Genomic DNA, 21,431 nt, shown 5'->3' with positions numbered 1-21,431 from the left:
GAGACAGTGAAGGTCTTACTGAACAGCTGATGGTATCATGTTTGTATTTTAGGGTGAGAATATTAATAATGCTTAGCATTTAGATAGCACTTTACAAACATTAACCAAATCCTGACAACAACCCTATGAGGTAGGCAAGAAAATGCTTTTATGCTTGTTCAAGATGAGGAAACAGACCCACATAAACTGAGTGACTTAAATAAAGCTACACTGTGAGTCACTGGCACAGATGGATGAGGAGCTCAGGTGTTCAAGACTCCCGTTTCCATGATCAAACCACTTTTCGGGTTGGCGATCCCTTACGTGAAGTCAAAAAAATGTGTTACCTCTTTATATTTGCTATAAAAGTAACAGTAAAAAATGTATCCATGATAAGCCAGTATAATTAATGTGTGTGTGTGTGCGCGCGTGCACATGGTGCACGTGTTTTGAAAGGTTCACAGAGAATAGTTGACCTTGAAGGTGCGTAGGGAGTGAGGGAGAGAGAGAGCGGGAGAGGGTTACGTGTGTGAACTTGAAATGGGTGGCGCTATTAATACATTTGACGTCACAAACTTTAAAAGTTTTGGACACCCTAAAGTTATTCTGGAATTTTTATTTTCTTTGCTTTAGAATCATAATTAAATTGTCAACACCTCACAACCCCCTTTTGCCTTTTAGATCAATCTGGGGTTTGTGACCCACCGGTTGAGAAACAGGGCACTAAACAATGCTCCCTCACTGGGTGTGCTACCCCATTCTGAACAGACTGGAGTTTGTCTATCAGTACCACAGAGTCTAAAGAGGAAGGAATTGGAGTAATCAAAGAAGGAATGGAGAATGCATGAAAGTAATAGATCCAGGTGTGGGGTATAAACAGAAATACAGTTTTTAACAATATGAAGTTCAAAGAAAAGCTATGGGGCCTCCAAGATTATTGACAGTAGAGACAAAAGAGAGGCCAGAATTGAGAGAGTTTGAGAGAAATTCATTTGTCAACAAGTCAACTGAAAAAAGTTACGAAAGAGCCAGATGTTGATATTTGAGATAGGTGAAGATAGACTCAGGGGTGGGACTGGTGAAGGATTTAGTGATGGGTGTCGTCAGCATAATAATAGCCTACGCCTAGCTTGATCGCATTTCTCTGTTTGGATGGAACATGATAATTTTGAAATGCCACATCTGCTCAATTCTAAAATTTCAGGGAATGTTCTAGGCACCAATGGGCAGAATCTTATTGATTTTGGTGAAAATTGGAAAACTGGAAAGGGAGGATGGAGGGAGACATGGAGCATGTAGCATCTGATTAGCAGACTCAGCAACATCAGCCAGGTCTGTAATTGTCTATACAAATATGAGACTTCCCAGAGAAGGAACTTCACAAAAAGATCTTCCACCTCTGTCACGTCAGGTTTTCCACTGATGTTGGGCGGGGGTAGGGGTTGTTGTGAGAGGAACAGGGACTGATGGGAGAAAAGGAAAATGGCCAAGTTTGATAAAAGCTGGAGCTAGGACTGAGAGAGTCCACCTGCCTGTGTCTAAGTAAGGAGAAGCAACTGCTACAACCATGCTCCACCTGCTTCTATCTGGACCTCACACACTTGTGCTGCCAAAAGCTGCTGCGTGACCCTGCTTGGGAATCTTTAACTATCAAGACGACTCTCGCTAGGATTTTTTCTAAAATGCATCCCAGAATCACCCTGCAGCTATTAAACCTGTATTTTCCATTTACAGCAAATAGGCTACTACAAAAACAAAAAAAGTGGCCTTGCTCCCTCTGCAGCATGAGGGGCAGGTTGTTTTCCAGGATCATCTATGTCCATCTTGCTTAATCAATTCCCTGACATTTCAGGAGCCTTGGACACTGATGCACCTTGGTCCCTCCTTGCCTGTGGTACATAATAATCTAGTCTCTCGTGGGCTGTAATGCTTTGGTCCAATTTCAATTGTTGCATTTAGTGTGTGGGTGTTGGGTGGTGCTGTTAGTCTGCAGGAGGTCAGACTCGTGGTCCCTTCTGGCCTCAAACTTTATGTACTCTTCCCCTGCGTACAGCTTTGACTATAGCTTTCTGTCAAGGCTTGTTTGCTATTAACAAACCCTTGTATGCATTTTGAGCTGTTGTATGTACAGATATATGGTTTAAAACAGTAGGTTAGGTGGTTATAGGAAATGATTAATAAACATTACAGAATCATAGAAATTAGCAGAAGTGAATTCTCTGGCCATCTTTCCCACACCAAGCACCCTCACAGAATTTTTCTCTGTACTATGTTCTTCAGGGTTTTGCCCAGTCAGTTTTAAATGGTGCGTATGATGGGACTTCCTCCACTAAACTTGGGAGATTGTGTAATAGTCTTATTGACCCATCACTGTACACTCTGCATATATGGCTTAGTATTTGCACCTGAATTAGATTCCAACAAAAAGTTTTTTAAAAGGAATTAAGAAATTCCTTTTCTGGTTGCATCAGACAGAAGTAAAGTTTTATTAGAGACATTTTTATTCAGAAGGTAGATTACTATGGTAAAGATTAACTCAAGTAACAGTGATTGGCACACAAAAAGATAAAGATGAAAGAAGCAGGTGGCATGATAGGATTGAAGGTGGCCATTTGATCAGCTCTGATGGGCCTGTTTGGATAGGTATTATCAGCAGTGTTGAGTAACTGGAAGAAGTATTTCTCCTTGCTCTTTGCATAGGTGTGCATGGAACATGCTGGGTATGCTTTCACTTTGTCCATGGTTCTGCTTGAAGGGGCTTGCACTGAGGGATGCCAGATTCACTGTCTTGAAAAACCTACTGAGAGACAGAAGAAAACATAATTTTGCTTAAAGGGAGAATAAAATATTTCACGCCACATTTTTACTACTTATTTAGCACTGTGTGCTAGGTCATTTCCAATCATTCAAGAAGGAGAGTTCTTGCTCTGGGGATCTCCCAAAGTAAGGACAGACAGACAAGTAGGCAGGTTAGGGTATGGTATAGGAAGAGATTCGTAACTCAAACATTTGGATGGCTTGTGACAACAGAAAAATTCAGTAACTTTCTAAGAATGTTTATTTGGGTTTAACTAGGAAACTTGAGCAGAATTAGATAGATAGATAGATAGTAAGTAATGTACCACTAATGTAAATTAGTGCAAAGTGGGTGTGAAACACTTCTTATTCTGTGTTGGCAGCATTTTACATCCACATTGCACACTTTGTACTGGTGTAAAGGTCTGGAAAAAGTGTATGGCAACAGAGATCAGACTGTGTGTGTGTATGTATGTGTGTGTGTATTTATATCAAATATATAGGCCTCATTCTGCTCTTATTCTGCTCTTTTTTATACCACTCTAAATCAGGAGTAGCACTATTGAAGTTAAAGGAGTTATACAGGTGTAAATCCAGTATAAATGAGCTCAGAAACAGGCCTTCCATGAGTGTGTGTGTGTGTGTGTGTGTGTGTGTGTGTGTGTGTGTGTGTGTTTACAATAATTTTTCAGAAGTTAAAAAAAGTGATACATAGTTGCACTTTATTTTGCTTATCACAAATTAGAAGGTTAGTGGCAACTGCCCATGTCATTTACATTGACATAGAATCACAGAACTGTAGGGCTGGAAGTGACCTAGAGAGATCATCATTCTAGGCCATCCCTCGTGCTGAAGCAGGATGAAGTATGCCTATAACATCCATGACAAGTTTTTGTCTAGCCCTGTTCTTAAAAGCTTCTAATGAAGGGGATTCCACAACCTCCTCGATAACCTATTCCAGTCCTTAACTATCCTTATAGTTAGAATGTTTTAGTTAGAAAGACATATTACCACAATACATATCTGCAGGTCCAAATCCTTAATAATTAAAAATACAAACTAAAGAGTACGTTGAGGTATGCAGTTCAGGGTAGCCTGGAAGGCAAGTAACTTCAAACCATCATTCAAGTTGGTGTCTTTATTATAATGTTTATTGTAATATTTCTGACAATTAAAAGTGAAGATTTGCATGGTTTGGCCACCATCAGTAGGCTGTCCTATGCAAATAAACTTTATGTTGATCATTTCCTGCTTTAATAACCCAATTTAGCTACATTTTTGAGCAAGAATCTTAATTAATATAGCCTAAAAAAAAAAGGAAGAGAAGGGGGAAGACCTGTCAAATGACTCTTGTCAAATCAAATGTTTAAGATAATGAGCTATTTTTATCTTGATAACAGGAGTATATAATCCAAATCACTTTTTAAAATTAGGTCTCGCTCCCCTCCAATCAAATAGACCAATGGTAGCCACAGAAAAGCCTCTTCTATCTACTTTCACTTTGTTCAACATCCAGTGAAATGATGGCATAATACTTTTGAGATTATGTTCCAGGTCTCTTCATGCACACTCATCATTTTGGTGCCCTTTGATAAAGCTCAGTAGCTCTGGATGGTTTATGGCTGAGCTAAAATAGTAGCTAAGATTGTAACATCATTGTTTAACAACGAACATTCTGGCGTAAAGGAAAATGTCAGAGTAGGAAAATTATCTGGCTTTTTTATCATTGAGAAGCCCAGCCTGTCTCACTGGCAAGGGGAGGATTATTCTTTTATAATCATTAAAAATCTTAGTGAGGTAAGGAACCAAATAATCTTTGATCAGTTAAAAAAATTTATTTGAGAAGCTGTCAGGATGTGGAGCTTTACCCAACATCATAGACGTTATGGCTTCTTCCACTTCTTCCATTATTGCTCCACTCGCCAATGTTTTATTCACCTCCTAGCCTCATAGAGTCACAGAAATTAGAGATGGAAAAGACCTGTTAGGTCATCTGGTCCACTCGGTGCTAGTACAGGACTCTTTGCTAATACTCTTTATATTTATGAAAGTAGTAATGGTTGTTTCTAGGTCATCCAATTCTAATAGAGTGACTGTTTTAATATCATTTTCAACACAAATATAGGGCCGAATCCAGAGCCTGTTTACTCCCTTGGATTTGAATGCACAGTGGATTGGGCCCTAATTAGCCCTTCAAAACTACATTTGCAGCACCCCAAACCATGAGCTTTATTCTATCTTTTTCCCTTTCCTGGCAATGTCTCTCTTTCTCTTACACTCCCTCAGCACCCTCTGATTTAACTCTTTCTTCACAGACTTCCTCTTCTTGTCTCATTTGCATCACTCATAAAAGAACATAATGTTGCTGTATAATACAAGTGACTCAGGGGAACCCAAATATTGTATGAAAGGTAAGTAACAGCAACCCTACATTTCCAGATACAGAGCAGGCTTGGCATGTCCACTTCTGCCCCATAGAAAGTGAAGCACTGAGGAGATAATTTACTCTTATAACAGTTCAGACCTTGGCTTCCACAAGATTTGCCAGATTGGGACTGGGACTGGGTAGATGAATGGTGGGACTGGGAGAATGAAGAGATGTTTTAGGAAGATGAATAGCAAGAGTGGGACAATCTGATCCCTCCTCTGCCTCCTTGTGAAATTTTACCATACGATCCTCCTCCACTTCCTCCTCCTGGAATTCTATCCCTGGATACTTCACCTATTCCTCTTCCACCACATCCTCCTCCTGAAGACCAGCTAATTCCTCTGTTTTCCATAGGTGCCGACTCCATGGGTGCTCTGGGGCTGGAGCACCCATGAGGAAAAATTAATGGGTGCTCCGCACCCAATGGCAGCCAAGCTCCCCCCGCCCCATCCTCGCCTCCTCCTCCCCCAAGCGCGCTGTGTCCACGCTTTTCCGCCTACCTCCTAGCACTTCCCGGCCGGCCGCCGCCAAACAGCTATTTGCCAGGGTTACCATGCTCCAGGAGGGAGGGGGAGGAGCGGGAATGTGGCGTGCTCAGGGGAGGAGGCGGCGAAGAGGCGGGACCGAGGTGGGGATTTGGGGAAGGAGTCGAAATAGGGGCAGGGAGGGGGCGGAGTTGGGGCGGGGACTTTGGGGAAGGGGTTGCAATGGGGGCGGGGCAGGGGTGGGAAGGGGTGGAGTGGGGGCGGGGCCAGGGACAGAGGGCGGGTCGAGCACCCACGAGAAAGAGGGGAAGTCGGCACCTATGCTGTGTTCTCCACCTCCTCATCTTCCTCCTCCTGAAGATTCTCTACCACTTCCTCCTCCTTCTTGCTGGTTATTGAGATTCATAGATTCATAGACTTAAGGTCAGAAGGGACCATTATGGTCATCTAGTCTGACCTCCTGCACAATGCAGGCCACAGAATCTCACCCACCCACTCCTGGAACAAACCTCTAACCTATGTCTGAGTTACTGAAGTCTTCAAATCGTGCTTTAAAGACCTCAAGGTGCAGAGAATCCTCCAGCAAGTGGGAAAGGATATTTGATAAATTAAACAAAAAACTGGTACACTTTAGTTGAAGTCAAGTGCACATTGCTTGTCATCAGCTGCGTTCAGCCCAGGCCTCTCTCCCTACCAAACCAGGGTGGGTGGGACCTTATGACAATGTGACTGAATTTCACCATCCTCTGACTCCACCTATAGCATCTTCCTACTCACAGATGCTTTTTATAGTTTCCCTGCCAAATCTGAGAACATGCTGTTACTCTGGTGTCCAAATCAGAAAGGCTCAAGGCTAAGTTCTTATCATGCGTATTTCACAGCATTGATTTAAAACAATTATAATTAGGAACAAGCCAAGTGCTTTGGACAAAATAAGAAATGGCTTGAACTATCGCTCAAACCTCCAATTTAACCACTTGTAAAGATTGAAGAAGTGTGGTTATTTTCCTGCTTATTTTTCATTTTCACTGCTACCACTGAACTTCCTAATGCTGTCTGAGAGGGGAAATGGCAAAATATTGCCAGAAATCCTCTTCTTCTGGTAGTTTCTGCCCAGCCCATAACAAGTAGTACAGAACAACAAAGCTTTCTGTAGTATTTGCTATTGGGAGATTTAGATTCATCAGACAAACTATCCCCATTTCAGTGCACATTTTGAGCAGGCACTAGTTCCCCACTGGTTCCTTTGTTGTTCTATACTCACTTTCAACAGTTCAGAACACTACTATTTTAATTAATGCCATCACACCTTTCCAGTTTGCTTAGCTAAGGCCATGCTATGCGTGCACTTGTTTCTTTTGGCTCTGGGCCTTCAAGCGAGGCGGTGACCAGCAGAGCACCAAGAACCATGAGGCAAGAGGTGGCTGAGGCAGCAGCCTGCCAGGGAGCTCCAACCCTGATCTTCTATGATACTATCCTTCCTCAAGCACCTCCCAGTATTGGCAGATCTCCTGTTACAGTCAAGCTCAGAGGCCAAGGAACATCTTGTTCTCTTGGTTTTGATTCTCCATTTCACATTGTGTATTGGCCAGTTCTTCCACAGAGACAATCATGCCCTTATCTGTTGCAGCTGCAAGTTGTAGTGCAGAGGTGGGCAAACTCCAGCCCACAGGACCATCCTGCCTGGCCCCTGAGCTCCCAGCCAGGGAGGTTAGCCCCCAGCTCCTCCCCTGCTGTCCCCACTCCCCTGCAGCCTCAGCACGCCCTGCTGCCAGCGTTTTGGCCCACTGCTCCTCCCGAGCAGCGCAGTGGCATGACTGGCTCTGGCATGGTAAGGGGGTGGGGAGCAGGGAGTCCCAGGGGGCAGTCAGGGGACAGGGAGCAGGGGGCAGTTGGATGGGGCAGAGGTTCTGGGGGGGACGGTCAGGGGATGGGGAACGGGGGCAGGGGTTGGATAGGCATGGGAGTCCCAGGGGGCCTGTCAGGGGTGGGGGTGTGGATAGGGGTCGGGGCAGTCAGGGAGCAGGGTGGGTTTGCTAGGGGGTGGGGTCCCTGGGGGGCAGTTAGGGGTGGGGTGTCCCAGGAGGGGGCGGTCAGGGGACAAGGAACAGGGGGGGTTGGATGGGTCGGGGTTCTGAGGGTGACAGTCAGGGGGCGGGATGTGGGAGGGGGCAGATAGGGGGCAGGGGCCAGGCTGTTTGGGGAGGCACAGCCTTCCCTACCCAGCCCTCCATACAGTTTTGCAACCCTGATGTGGCCCTCGGGCCAAAAAGTTTGCCCACCCCTGTTGTAGTGGCATTCTGCATCATCCAAGAAGGATTGCAAAGACTGTATCTGAGAATTGACAAGGAAATACAGGCTCTGTAGGCCTGTGGCAAGTTTAACCCATTTGTGATGCAGGAAATTGGGATTTGGGGCCAAATAGAAAAAAGCAGATCTTTGGCGGCAACAGATGTACTGCAATTTACTTTGGTTTCATACCAGCTTTCCACCTTTCTTTGGTTGTTCTCAATGAGGCATTCATATTTGCATCTCATTTCCTTTAGTTTACCATCAGAGCCTTACCTTGAGCTTCACTGACCTCTCATCTCCTGCAGAAAAGCCCAGACCCAAAACAAATAAACAAACAAAAACTAATGACGAATTCACTTCTGTGACACAGTCTGGAAAATGACTTTCAGCTGTTAATTAACTTTTCCCTCATGCTGCCTGTCTCTGAAGTCTGCTTCTTGCTTCTCTAACATGCCTTCTCCATTGTACACCAGAGCTTGGAGGCAGTTGAAGGAAGGAGGTGATTTCCTTTGCAGCATGGTTGATACTGATGAAGTCAGTGTTGTGAGGGCAGGAATGGTGGACATTTGGGGCAGGCTGGGAGAATGAGCGATGGAATTTTCATTTTGGACTCATTGGTTGTTTACTCCCAATTGCAGAATCAAGTACAGACGAGAGACCCGAGCGCTCTGCCGTCTTCACATCAGCTGAATGTTACACGTTTTATTTCAATGCAGCAATTGCCTTTAACTCAATTCTGTTACCTTTACTCACCTATCTCCATGAGTAGGGCCACCGATTTCAATGGATTTGTTTGTGTGGAGTAAAATACTAGTCACCATAAGTAAAGGTGGAAGAATCAGGTTCTATGTGACTTGGCCCAGTGGCATCACTCTGTTTCATTTCCAGTTTCAGGTGAACAGCAGTCCCTCCTCCCAGACCCCATTTGTGCACCAAATCCCCTTTGCAATTTGACAAATGGAGGTTCTATGCATGAACATCAGGGAGTGGTGCAGGTGCATCAGAAAAGCTGGGGGTTGGGGGGCTAAGGACTGGACTAGCGAGTGTGACAGATTAGGAGTGCAGTGAATTGGCAGACCTATGTGTGAGAAGCAGCCCGTGCCTGCATTATGCCTGGCTTGAGCCAGCTCTCTCTGAGGCCAGGTCTACACCCAGCCGCTAGTTCGGCGGCTGGGAATCGAAGTTCTGGGTTCGATTTATCGCGTCTGGTCTGGACGCGATAAATCGATCCCGGAAGCGCTCGCCGTCGACTGCGGTACTCCAGCTCGGCGAGAGGAGTACCGCGGAGTCGACGGGGAGCCTGCCTGCCGCGTGTGGATCGCGTCTGAACCGCGGTAAGTTCGAACTAAGGTATGTCGACTTCAGCTACGTTATTCACGTAGCTGAAGTTGCGTACCTTAGTTCGAATTTGGGGGGTAGTGTAGACCAGGCCTGAGTTCTAAATTCATGAAGATGTTTTGAAAAGTAATCCTTCTGATTGTGTTTTGGAGTGAGAATTGGCATGAGCAGCTCAGGTACTTTGGCTGCTGAATATATCTTGGGGTGAATACTGCTGATTGTGTTTTCAGGGGAATAAGAGTATTTTGTCCCTCCTGTTCACCTGTGATTGGATCATTGCCAGGAAAATTCAATTTGCCTGTGTTGCTTCACAATAGGAGCTGGATTATAATGTGTAATTCTGGTGATGAATCACACCCATCAGCTTGAAGGGTGTGATTCATCACCAGAATTACACATTATAATACAGCTCCTATTGTTCAGTAAAGCCATGTAATTTTATTAGTGTCTCGTAATCACCAGTGAATTAAAAACATTTCTCTGTGATAAAGATACAGTATGGTTCTCCAAGCACGCAAGGGGCTGAAGATAAGACACTGTTCTCCCTCTGAGGACCTGTGCTATCTCTCATTCCACCAGCAACAAACAGCTAAGAGCTGGGCAAGCAGGGGCGGCTCCAGGCACCAGCGCAGCAAGCGTGTTCCGGGGGCGGCGTGCCGGTCGCCGTGAGGGCGGCAGTCAGGCACCCTTCGGCAGCATGCCTGCGGGAGGCCCACCAGTCCCGCGGCTTCGGCGGCAATTTGGCAGCGGGTACGCCAAAGGCATGGGACCGGCAGATCACCCGCAGAAACGCCGCCGAATCCGCGTGACCAGAGGACCTCCGAAGGCAGTCTGACTGCCATGCTTGGGGCGGCAAAAAACATAGAGCCACCCCTGTGGGCAGGAAATGGTTTGTCCATCCTGTGAAAAAAATTGAGATTTCAAAAATTTCCCCATCCCAAATTGGGACAAAAAGTCAAAATCTTGAAAATTTTTGCAGACTGAAAATTCAAACAAAATGTTGGTTTGGGTCAATGGAAACGTTTTGTTTTAATAACATTGAAATGTTTTTTTTTTCAATTTCAACCATTTTACCTCTAATTAGTTTCAACAAAAAGTCATTTTCAACTGGAAAACCAGATTTTTTTTTTCATTTTGAAAAGGTCAAAACAGGATATTTTGACATTCTGAAAACCTTTTTTCAAAAATGTTTTGAGTCCAGAAATTAACCAAAACTGACCCATTCCCATGAAAAGTTTGTTTTAATGAATCAGCATTTTACCATGAAAACACATTTTGTTGAAAAATGCCCAAGCAGCTCTAGTTCTGACCTTGAAATAAATTGAGAATACTGCCACTGTCTGCAGATGCAGCTGGTTCAAAGATCATATACCCTTACTCCCAAAGAGGGACTTCAACAGCAGGTGGTTTTAAGATTATTTAATAGCAAAATAAGGTACTATTCATTCTCTCTCTCTCTCTCTCTCTCTCTCTCTCTCTCTCTCTGTGTATTTAAAACAATACATTTTGATATTAAATTAATTATTTAATATCTTAAAACAATATATTTTAAGAGACCAGCAAAATTCTGCTGTGTTTATAATATATAACTGCTGATCCACCAACGTATATATACAATTTATTGTATTTAGATTGCCTAGAGGCATATTTTTAAGTTACAAAGTACAAATTCCAAGAAAAGATTGTGTGCCCATTGTATCTGACCCACACCCCATTGGAGGCAGTCACTCACTATGTTCACTGGTTTCAGAAGATGAAGATCAAATAGAACATTCATCCTGCACCCATCTGTGAAAAATTGCTTTGCACTTCATCCCTCATAGGCAGTCTGCTGCCCCCTAGTAGGTGCAGACAAGAATACACTATCCTAACCAAATATTTGCCCTTTAGAGAATAAACCATTGTTTCATGCAGTATACTTAATCTGTTTACTAATTTGGTATGTAATCTAGTATACACTAGTATTCACAAAATGCTACAGAGCAGCCTCTTGAAGATGCATCGACCAAACAGAGAGTGGATGGTTATGAGTGGGCAGATGTATTCAGTAGTCATATCTGCCAGAATCCAGCTCTAGCACCAAGCTTTGGGAAAGAGTTTGGTCCCCGAAGCATGCCACTCTTTAGGGCAGGTACCGTCTCTTTGTTCTTTGTTTGTACAGCACCCAGCTCAGTGGAGTCATGGCATGGTGCATGACGAGGGTTCCTAGGTCCTACAGTAACACAAAGAATAAATAAAAAGTCCAATAATTTGCTCAACAGAGGGGAGAAACTACACCAGTGCTAGGTCAAGAGCTGGAGAATTAAATGAATTGCTCATTGTAGACACAGCCCAGCTGGTACAGCCAGGAATACACTGTGCTTATTTCTAAATACATGCCACAATCTCTAATAGGTAAAAGATGCCAAAGTCATTCTGACAATGCACTGGTTTCTCTATCGATAAATCCAGAAGGCCTGTCCAACTTCATCTGGTCTCTGGCTGCTGGCAGCTGGTTGTAATCACTACCACAACCTCCAGAGCAGCAGGCAATAATTCCATCAGCCATACAAAGGCGAATGTGGTCAGGAATCCCATAGAAGGTGGGAAATAAATTGACACCATCTCCCAAGAAAGTAACCTAGGCAAAGTCAGGCTCATCTCAAAGTTCTCATGGACCTGACTGTTTAAGATGAGTAACTGGGCTGGGGCAATGGGCAGCCAAGGCAGGCAGTTGGAATCTTATCTTTTAGTCAGTTTCCTCATTTTCAGTTGATGGGATTTCCACAGGATTACGTTTTATCACATTCCACAGATAGGGCCTTATCTGCTTTCCAGCATATTTCTGTTATACAGCCAGAGATTCTTAATTCCCAGAATTAGCAAAACAAACACACCTGAAAGCTGGAGTTTAAAATATGGCTTTATTGCCTATGTGAAGAAACAACATACACAATGCATCATTAACAACACAGTGCCCTCTAGAGAACACGATGGCAACAAAACTGAACCTTCAATCTTGTGCTGCCATTTACACCTGCGCAAATTGAATCCAGTGATGTAAGGTGCTTCCAGATCAGAATTCACCACTTACCTGTGTCAGTGGTAGCATTAGACAACCCTTTTGCACAGGTATAAGCAATGACATAAGGTGCAGGACCGTGGATTATCATACTTTGTGTCATTAGAGGGCAGGGATTGTGTTTCCATATGTGTTGGAATAGAGCCTTGTACAATGAGGTTCTGGAAACTATTGCCGTTTATATTATATTATATTATATTATATTTATATTTATTTATTAATCACACACTACCCCCTTGGAACTATTAAAAAAACTTGCTATACATCTCACTACCCTTAGTAAAATATTCTCCAGTTCTTTACCTAGCATTCTCAGGCTCTCTTTCTCTCTTTATGATTGTGCACAGCTGTCAGTGTTTGGGTGAGTTGGACACCAGGGCAGGATAACCGTTCTACTAAAACAAGCATACGTAAGCACTGGCAGGCTGGGAATTCATTTAGATTTGTCTGTTAAACAGCTTCTGACATCATAAGAAAAATCTGAAAAACATCAGAAATCATCTTCCCTCCTGGGATCTATCAAGCACTTCTATTTCTCTTGTTATTTATCATTAGTGGCATTTGCATGGAAACATAATGATAGTTTCTTGATTATAACTGCTCTTAATTTATGTTTGCCTACCTGAAATCGCATATATTTGAGTCTTAACAAAAAGATTTTTCAAGTTTTGATGCAGATTTAATAAAGGGTAATATTTTTGCATTTCCTGCTGAGCTGAGCAAACACATGTTTTTCCTGCAAAAATCTAATGAAATTCCATCCTAGAATAAATTGTAAACATAAGTTTCAGGTTAGTTTGCTATTTTCACATTTCAGCTGGCAGAAATGAGCTTTGGATTTTTGTGTAAAACAGTGAAAAAACAGTTGCAAAACTATCAGAGGTTTTGTTCCTGTGAAAAACTGGCTCCAAATTTTCACTGACTTTTCACTAGTGTAAACTTTTTCATTCTCCTTAGTCAGAATCTTCATTTTGTGACCTCAGAACTTTGAGTGAAGAAATAACCAGCAGGAGCCAGGACTTTAAAATACTCCCACATTTTTTTCATGCTTTGTAAATCAGACTAGTGGTGGGCACTGAGCAGCACTCAAATACTATAGAGAATAGGTACTAATATAAGAACACAGGAAAATAAATAGATGGTCTCAGAATTACAAAGTGCCAGATGCTGTATAATGCTAAAAGAGGCAGGTATCTCTTCAACAATATCTTCTGCCCCTTCCCCACACTTGAATTAGAAGGCTCCCTGTGACTAGTGGTATTAGAAGATGTCTCTTTCCTTTGTTTGATATTTTCTGTGCACTCGTGTTAAGCACTAGAGGCCGCTGTCTGACCACACTGCTTTGCCTGTTGATCTAAAGAAGCCTGTTTCTTCTGGCAAAAGCTGGGAAACATTCTTGTTTGGCAAGAACTGAGACTTTTCTGTCCATTTGAAGAGTATGTCACCCCTTGCCAGAGAAGTTTGTATTCTTTTAACTCCCTGACTTCTCTTGGCTCCCTATATACCAGAGGTGGGTCTTGCTTCCTCTATTGGTGTGTCAGAGCCAAAGTCTTATCCCTCCCCAGGTCCTCAGTCAACCCTGTTGTTGCAGGGCACAAACTGATCCCCAGCTGGGGTCAGAAAGACAATCCCTCCTAATTTATGGTATAGGCAATATAATGACATACTAGGAAAGGTTTACACTTTCCTCTGAATCATCCAGCACTAGCCACTGCCAGAGACTGGATACCAGACCAAAGAGATCACTGCTCTCTTCCAAATATGATGATTTCTTTGTTCCTCTGGGGAGAGTTTATCTGTTTCTGCATTATAAGTAATGCTTAATTTCTAAGCAGAGGATTCCCACACACTGCTCTATGTGTCTGTGGGACTAAGAGACGTGCTTTGGAACATGCTGTATATGCTAAAAACTGGCTATCCTCAAACATCACCTATTTCCTCCCTGTAGGTGGCTCTCTTGTGTTTGTTAACAGTAATTTCTGGTTCCATCAGGCAATCTAGATTTTGTATGATCAAAGTGACAGGACACCTGACTCTGAATGATTTTCTTTGTGGGTGATTGTCAATGGGAGACAGCCCACCCCAAGATATTGTCCTAGACCTTGCAATATTTGCATATTCCCCACCCTGTGCAGAAAGCTGATAGGGAGAGTGTCTCAGAAAACGTTTCCGGGATGTGCTCACCATTCCTATGCACCTACATTTTTTAAATTAAGACACAGAAATGAAAGATCAAATTCTGCACTTTGTTTCACCAGTTTTATGCCCGTGTAAATTGATTGAAGTCCCTGGAGTTAACCTGCTGTAAGACAAGCGTGACAGAGTGGAGATCAGGCCAGATGTTACAATAGTTAACTAAGATTTCTAAAAGACTGAAAATTTTCAAATATTGATTTAAGTGAGTGTAGTCGGTACAGTAAATTGCCAGTTGTGTAAAATATGACTTTGATGTCTAATTTCTTTTCACGTTTATTCATAGAGATGTGTAAATAACTGATTTTCAATTCACTGGCGGTTCTGAAAAAATAGAAAAGAATTATTTCAACTTGGCCAAAAATGAAACTTTTTTGAAATTTTTTTTGGGGGGAAAAATCAAACGATAATTCATTTTGGGTAAAACAGAAAATGTTCAACAAAATATTTCCTTTCATTTTTGAGCTTTTTAAATTTTTTAAAATAAAATTAAAGTAAATTTTTTAACAAAATGTCATTTTGAATTCAAAAATAGAAATGTTTCATTTTGGAAATGTCAAAATGAAACTTGTTTTTTTCTAAAATATTTCAACTCTTTTTTCCCCGGCCAAAACAATTAGGCAAAATTGATATGAATTCACATTTTTTATTTAAAAAAAAACAACATTATGGACAAAAAGTTTTGCCAGAAGAGACCATTCTTACCATCTACTCTGACCTCCCACATAACGCGGGCTAGAGAATTTCACCAGTGATTCCTGCATTGAGCCCATAACTTCTTGTTAAGCTAAACCATGTCTTTTAGAAAGTAACATAGGGTCCTGTGGCTCCTTTAAGACTAACAGAAGTATTGGGAGCATAAGCTTTCGTGGGTAAGAACCTCACTTCTTCAGATGCAAGAAGTGAGGTTCTTACCCACGAAAGCTTATGCTCCCAATACTTCTGTTAGTCTTAAAGGTGCCACAGGACCCTCTGTTACTTTTTACAGATTCAGACTAACACGTCTACCCCTCTGATACTTGACACCATGTCTTTTAGGAAGACATCCAATCTTGATTTAAAGACGTCAAGTGATGAACACTCCGTTGCACCCCTAGATAAGTTGTTCTAATGGTTAATTACCCTCCTGTTAAAAATGTATCTTATTTCCAACCTGCATTTGTCTAGCTTTAGCCTTCAGCCTCTGGATGTTGTGTTTCTGTCTGCTAGATTAAAGAAAATCAGAAATCTATCCAAAATTTTCTCCCAGTGTATTTATAGACCATGATCAAGTCACCTCTTAACTTTCTTTCTTGATAAATACAATAGATAGAGCTTCTTGAGTCTCTCACCATAGGGCAGGTTTTCCAGACTTGATCTTAGCAACTGCAGCCATAATATTTCTGCTCGGATTTAGCAAAATCATTCTGTTTATGTATTGTCCATTAGGCTGAACCTGGGCTGATTTTTACATCTTTGCAAAGTCCTGCTCAGGATATTCAGGATCTCAGACAGTCTGATCTGGACGGGCACTCAGATTTCCCAAAGCCAAGGGTAGAGATGGTGGAACCTTGTGGCCAAGCATTCAGCATCCATGGAAACTAGTTCACGAGGGTCCTCACAAAACTAGTTGGATTGAATTAATCTTTTATTTCTCTGGTTTAAACCCATGTTTTTTTCTCAGGTGATTCAATCTATTTTAATTATCAAATTAATTTTTCTAGCTAAAGAGAAGTGAGTTTTCTGTATTAGGGGTAGAAGAACCCCTGCCCCTGCCAAAATTGGGCAAGCACAAATGGATTCCTTGAATTCGTGTTTTCATTAGAATGTTTCTTTGTCTCCTGACTGCTCATCTGCCCCCCTCCCCCCCCCACACACACATTTTGATTTTTTTCACAGCCATAAGAACATAAGAGTGGCCATACTGGGTCAGATCAAAGGTCTATTTAGCCTAGTATCCTGTCTTCCAACAGTAGCCAATGCCAGATGTTTCCAAGGGAATGAATAGAACAGGCATCTGTCGAGTGATCCATCCCCTGTTTATCTAGTCCCAGCATCTGGTAGCCAGAGACTTAGGACACCCAGAGCATGGAGTTGCATCCCTGACCATCTTGGCTAATGGCCATTGATGGATCTATCCTCCATGAATGTATCTAATTCTTTTTTGAACCCAATTATATTTTTGGCCTTCACAACATCCTCTGTCAATGAGTTCCACAGGTTGACTGTGCATTGTGTGAAGAAATGCTTCTTTTTGTTTGTTTTAAACCTGCTGCCTATTAGTTTTGTTGGGTGATCTCTGGTTCTTGTGTTATGACAAGGAGTAAATAACACTTCCTTATTCACTTTCTCCACATCAGTCATGATTTTATAGACCTCCATCAGATCCCCCTTTAGCTGTCTCGTTCCCAAGCTGAATAGTCCCAGTCTTTTTAATCTCTCCTCATATAGAAGCTTGTTCCATGCCCCTAATAATTTTTATTGACCTTCTCTCTACCTTTTCCATTTCTAATATATCTTTTTTGAGATGGGGCAACCAGAATTGCACGCAGTATCCAAGGTGTGGGCATCCCATGGATTTATATAATGGCATTATGATATTTAATGTCTTATTATCTATCCCTTTCTTAATGGTTCCTAACATTGTTCACTTTTTTGGCTGTTGCTGCATATTGAGCAGCTGTTTTCAGAGAACTCTCCACAATGACTCCAAGAGCTCTTTCTTGACAGCTAATTTAGACCCCATCATTTTGTATGTCTACTTGGGATTATGTTTTCCAATGTGCATGTAAATAAGGGTTAGTGGTCTGGATAGCTCTGCATATCAAAGGCTCTGTCTGCACTAGTCTTTCCCCCCCCCCCCTTTCAGTTCTCCACATTGCTGTTACTGATGCAGCTCCCCAATAGCGGGCATGTTCCAACATAAAGCGACTGTCCTCAGAGGACACCAGTTTGTACCCCAGCACAGCAGACAGCTAAAAGTGGCAGTTACAAGGGCCTGATCTCACAGGATATGAGTAGTCTCCCAGGTCTCGTGCACATGCACGCTCATGCACACATACTTCTTTTTATGTTTGTGCAGTTGCCTCGTTGGCTGGTAGCTGTCACTTCTGTGTATGTAAAATTCACTTCCACATGGCATGGTTTCATACTTATTGATTCACCACATTTTGCCTTTACATATTACTCCATATGTACAGTCACTGAAACATCTGTAGGGCCCTGCTCTAAAACAAAGGCCAGCAAAGTTCTTGCTACTGCAGATGATATTTGTGACTTCCTGTGTGCAATGTACAACTGTGGGATGCTGTGTTTACGTGGTGCTGTTGTGGAGGGTAAGAGGGGGGTGTTGGCTTTGTTTTTGTTGAGGGGTGGGGTATGGTTTTGGCTTTCTTTCTTGGACTGTGCTGGCAAAATGCTAACAACTTAGGAGTGCTCCGGGGATGCTTCCACAATACTGTGTTTGCTCTGAGCATGGGCACATGGAACACTGCTTGTTGTGTATCGCATCTAAAGGAAGTGGCCCAACTGCCTTAACTACATTCTGCCCTCCTCACCATCATCGGTTGTAGCCAGAGCACCTTCCTTGCGCCTCTGCCCTCATTCTCTGCCACCATTCCAAAAGGTCTGTAAGCGGATGCATTAAAAAGTTTTAAAGGTATTAACAGTTCTAGCAACATTCCTATTATTTAAAACAGGGAATCTTGGTGGGACCAGTAATACCTCTAAAATTTCTATTAACTTTTTTAATGCTTCCATTGTATTTATATAAAATATGCATACGATGAATAAATCTACACCTATAAACATTCATATTAAATGTTACATTCTTTCTCTCTCTCGGCCTCTTTTCTCCCTGTCTAATTTCTACCCATAAAAGGAACATTTTCAAGATGGCCACTGTCCCACTTTCACTTCTGGGTTGAAACTATAGTTTCACAAAATCCTAGAATTTGAGAAAACGTGTTTGGTTCAAGTGAGGCCCCAAAGCACTAACACAGATGACCAGGTTCTGACAGAAACTGTCACAAACCCACTGAGAACCAAACCCAGTGTGTGGCTCAGAGTGGGACTGGATTGTTCGGGCGGTGGGTTACATAACCTTTCACCTTTAGGTTACTAACCTGAGTTCAGTTTAGGCTGGTAGTGACCAAAGGAGTGGTCCCATGAGTCTTTGGTGACCTGTACAAAGGGCATTGTTTGCTTCAGTCCATTTCTTAGTGAGAAGGTGTCAACATTGTCGAAATAGGCCTGTTTGTTGGTGATCTCAGCAGAGATGCAATGGCTTATAGAGAACAATATTTCATCTCACCCCTCACAGAGATTGTCACTGCAATATATTGCCGGTGGTTAGTGTGAGTGTGTGGGAGCTTGTACTGAAGCTGCATGTTCTGTAGATCTCCGAAGGTGTCATTCATACACTTCAAACTGCACTTAATTCTCCTCTTCTTAAAACTAAAATTTAGCATAGTCATATGAGAGAAACCCGCATAAACCCTCATGCATGGGCTGCACGAGGGGACTGTATCCAATGAATATTAGCTCAGATAGCAACAGGAAGTGTCTGATTCATAACCATAGACGCTGGGTAGGAAAAAACCCGCTAAATCAACTATTCCATTTCCACAGCCCTTTTGCCAAAGCCAGATTGTTCTCCTTAGTTTATTGTCCAGACCAGTTTTAAATGATAAGTGTTGTGGGGCTTCCACCACTTCCCTTTGGGGACTATGGCACAGTCTAACAGACCTATCTGAGCACATGGCTTTGTGTTTAACCCGGTACTAGAAACCACTGAAAAGTTTGATAGAGGAAATCATTTCCCAGACACAGGTTTCTTGATTGCATCAGGCAGAAGCAAAGTTTTATTAGAGACACTTTTTCAGCAGAAGGTAAATTACCAACCACGGTACAGATTAACTCAAGTAAGTAATTATTGTGATTGACACACAGAGCATCACAGAATGGAAGAAGCAAATAGCATGATAGGCAGGAAGGTGGACCAAAGCTCAGCCCTGGCCCCTTAGGACAGTAGTGTTGGCATTAGCAGCGTTGAGTAATTCTGAAGAGCTCTTCTCCATGCTCTTTGCAGAGGTGCACAGTGAATGTGCTGGCTGAGCTCTCGCTTTGTCCGTGGGTTGGTCTTTGCTCGGTGGGTCTTGCTCTGGAAGATGCCGGTTTCTCTTCTTAGTCACAAATCTTTCTGCCGTGCCCTGGAGAGGGATAAATAGAACCATTACTTTGCTTAGAAAGGAAGTAAAACCTTCCCTGCAGCATCAGGCTTTGAGATATACCCTGAGAGTGGGGGCTGCACACAGACACCCTGCTGACTATAAATTCTGATGAGCTCCAGAACTTCCCCCAAATTGTTTATGTGTTTAGAATACAAGAAAAGAATACAAACCCCGCAGGTCGGGCCAGCCGCTGTGCTGGGAATGCACGAGCGCAGCTCCTTGTGCCCTCCCCCTGGCCTCATCCATCCCCTAGACACCCAGTTCACTCTGCCCCCAAAGGTGTTTTATTTTTCCTAGAATGCAAATGTAAATTGTCGGGCTCCCCCCTCGGCTGGATGGACCTCCCGGAGATACTGTTTGTGGCCTTGGATCCATTTTCCCATCCCCCACCAACACCTCGTTGGTTCCGTCTCTCTGTTTTGAGGACGTTTCGCCTCCTCCTTCACCCTACAAAACACCCAGCCTCCATTTCCAGCCTCTTCCAGTTATTCACGTAGCTGAAGTTGCGTACCTTAGTTCGAATTTGGGGGGTAGTGTAGACCAGGCCTGAGTTCTAAATTCATGAAGATGTTTTGAAAAGTAATCCTTCTGATTGTGTTTTGGAGTGAGAATTGGCATGAGCAGCTCAGGTACTTTGGCTGCTGAATATATCTTGGGGTGAATACTGCTGATTGTGTTTTCAGGGGAATAAGAGTATTTTGTCCCTCCTGTTCACCTGTGATTGGATCATTGCCAGGAAAATTCAATTTGCCTGTGTTGCTTCACAATAGGAGCTGGATTATAATGTGTAATTCTGGTGATGAATCACACCCATCAGCTTGAAGGGTGTGATTCATCACCAGAATTACACATTATAATACAGCTCCTATTGTTCAGTAAAGCCATGTAATTTTATTAGTGTCTCGTAATCACCAGTGAATTAAAAACATTTCTCTGTGATAAAGATACAGTATGGTTCTCCAAGCACGCAAGGGGCTGAAGATAAGACACTGTTCTCCCTCTGAGGACCTGTGCTATCTCTCATTCCACCAGCAACAAACAGCTAAGAGCTGGGCAAGCAGGGGCGGCTCCAGGCACCAGCGCAGCAAGCGTGTTCCGGGGGCGGCGTGCCGGTCGCCGTGAGGGCGGCAGTCAGGCACCCTTCGGCAGCATGCCTGCGGGAGGCCCACCAGTCCCGCGGCTTCGGCGGCAATTTGGCAGCGGGTACGCCAAAGGCATGGGACCGGCAGATCACCCGCAGAAACGCCGCCGAATCCGCGTGACCAGAGGACCTCCGAAGGCAGTCTGACTGCCATGCTTGGGGCGGCAAAAAACATAGAGCCACCCCTGTGGGCAGGAAATGGTTTGTCCATCCTGTGAAAAAAATTGAGATTTCAAAAATTTCCCCATCCCAAATTGGGACAAAAAGTCAAAATCTTGAAAATTTTTGCAGACTGAAAATTCAAACAAAATGTTGGTTTGGGTCAATGGAAACGTTTTGTTTTAATAACATTGAAATGTTTTTTTTTTCAATTTCAACCATTTTACCTCTAATTAGTTTCAACAAAAAGTCATTTTCAACTGGAAAACCAGATTTTTTTTTTCATTTTGAAAAGGTCAAAACAGGATATTTTGACATTCTGAAAACCTTTTTTCAAAAATGTTTTGAG

This window comes from Emys orbicularis, chromosome 25 (genome assembly GCF_028017835.1).
Source record: "Emys orbicularis isolate rEmyOrb1 chromosome 25, rEmyOrb1.hap1, whole genome shotgun sequence".
Classification (NCBI taxonomy): Eukaryota; Metazoa; Chordata; order Testudines; family Emydidae; genus Emys; species Emys orbicularis.
The sequence above is the reverse complement of the archived record's forward strand: the minus strand, read 5'-3'. Positions refer to the sequence as shown.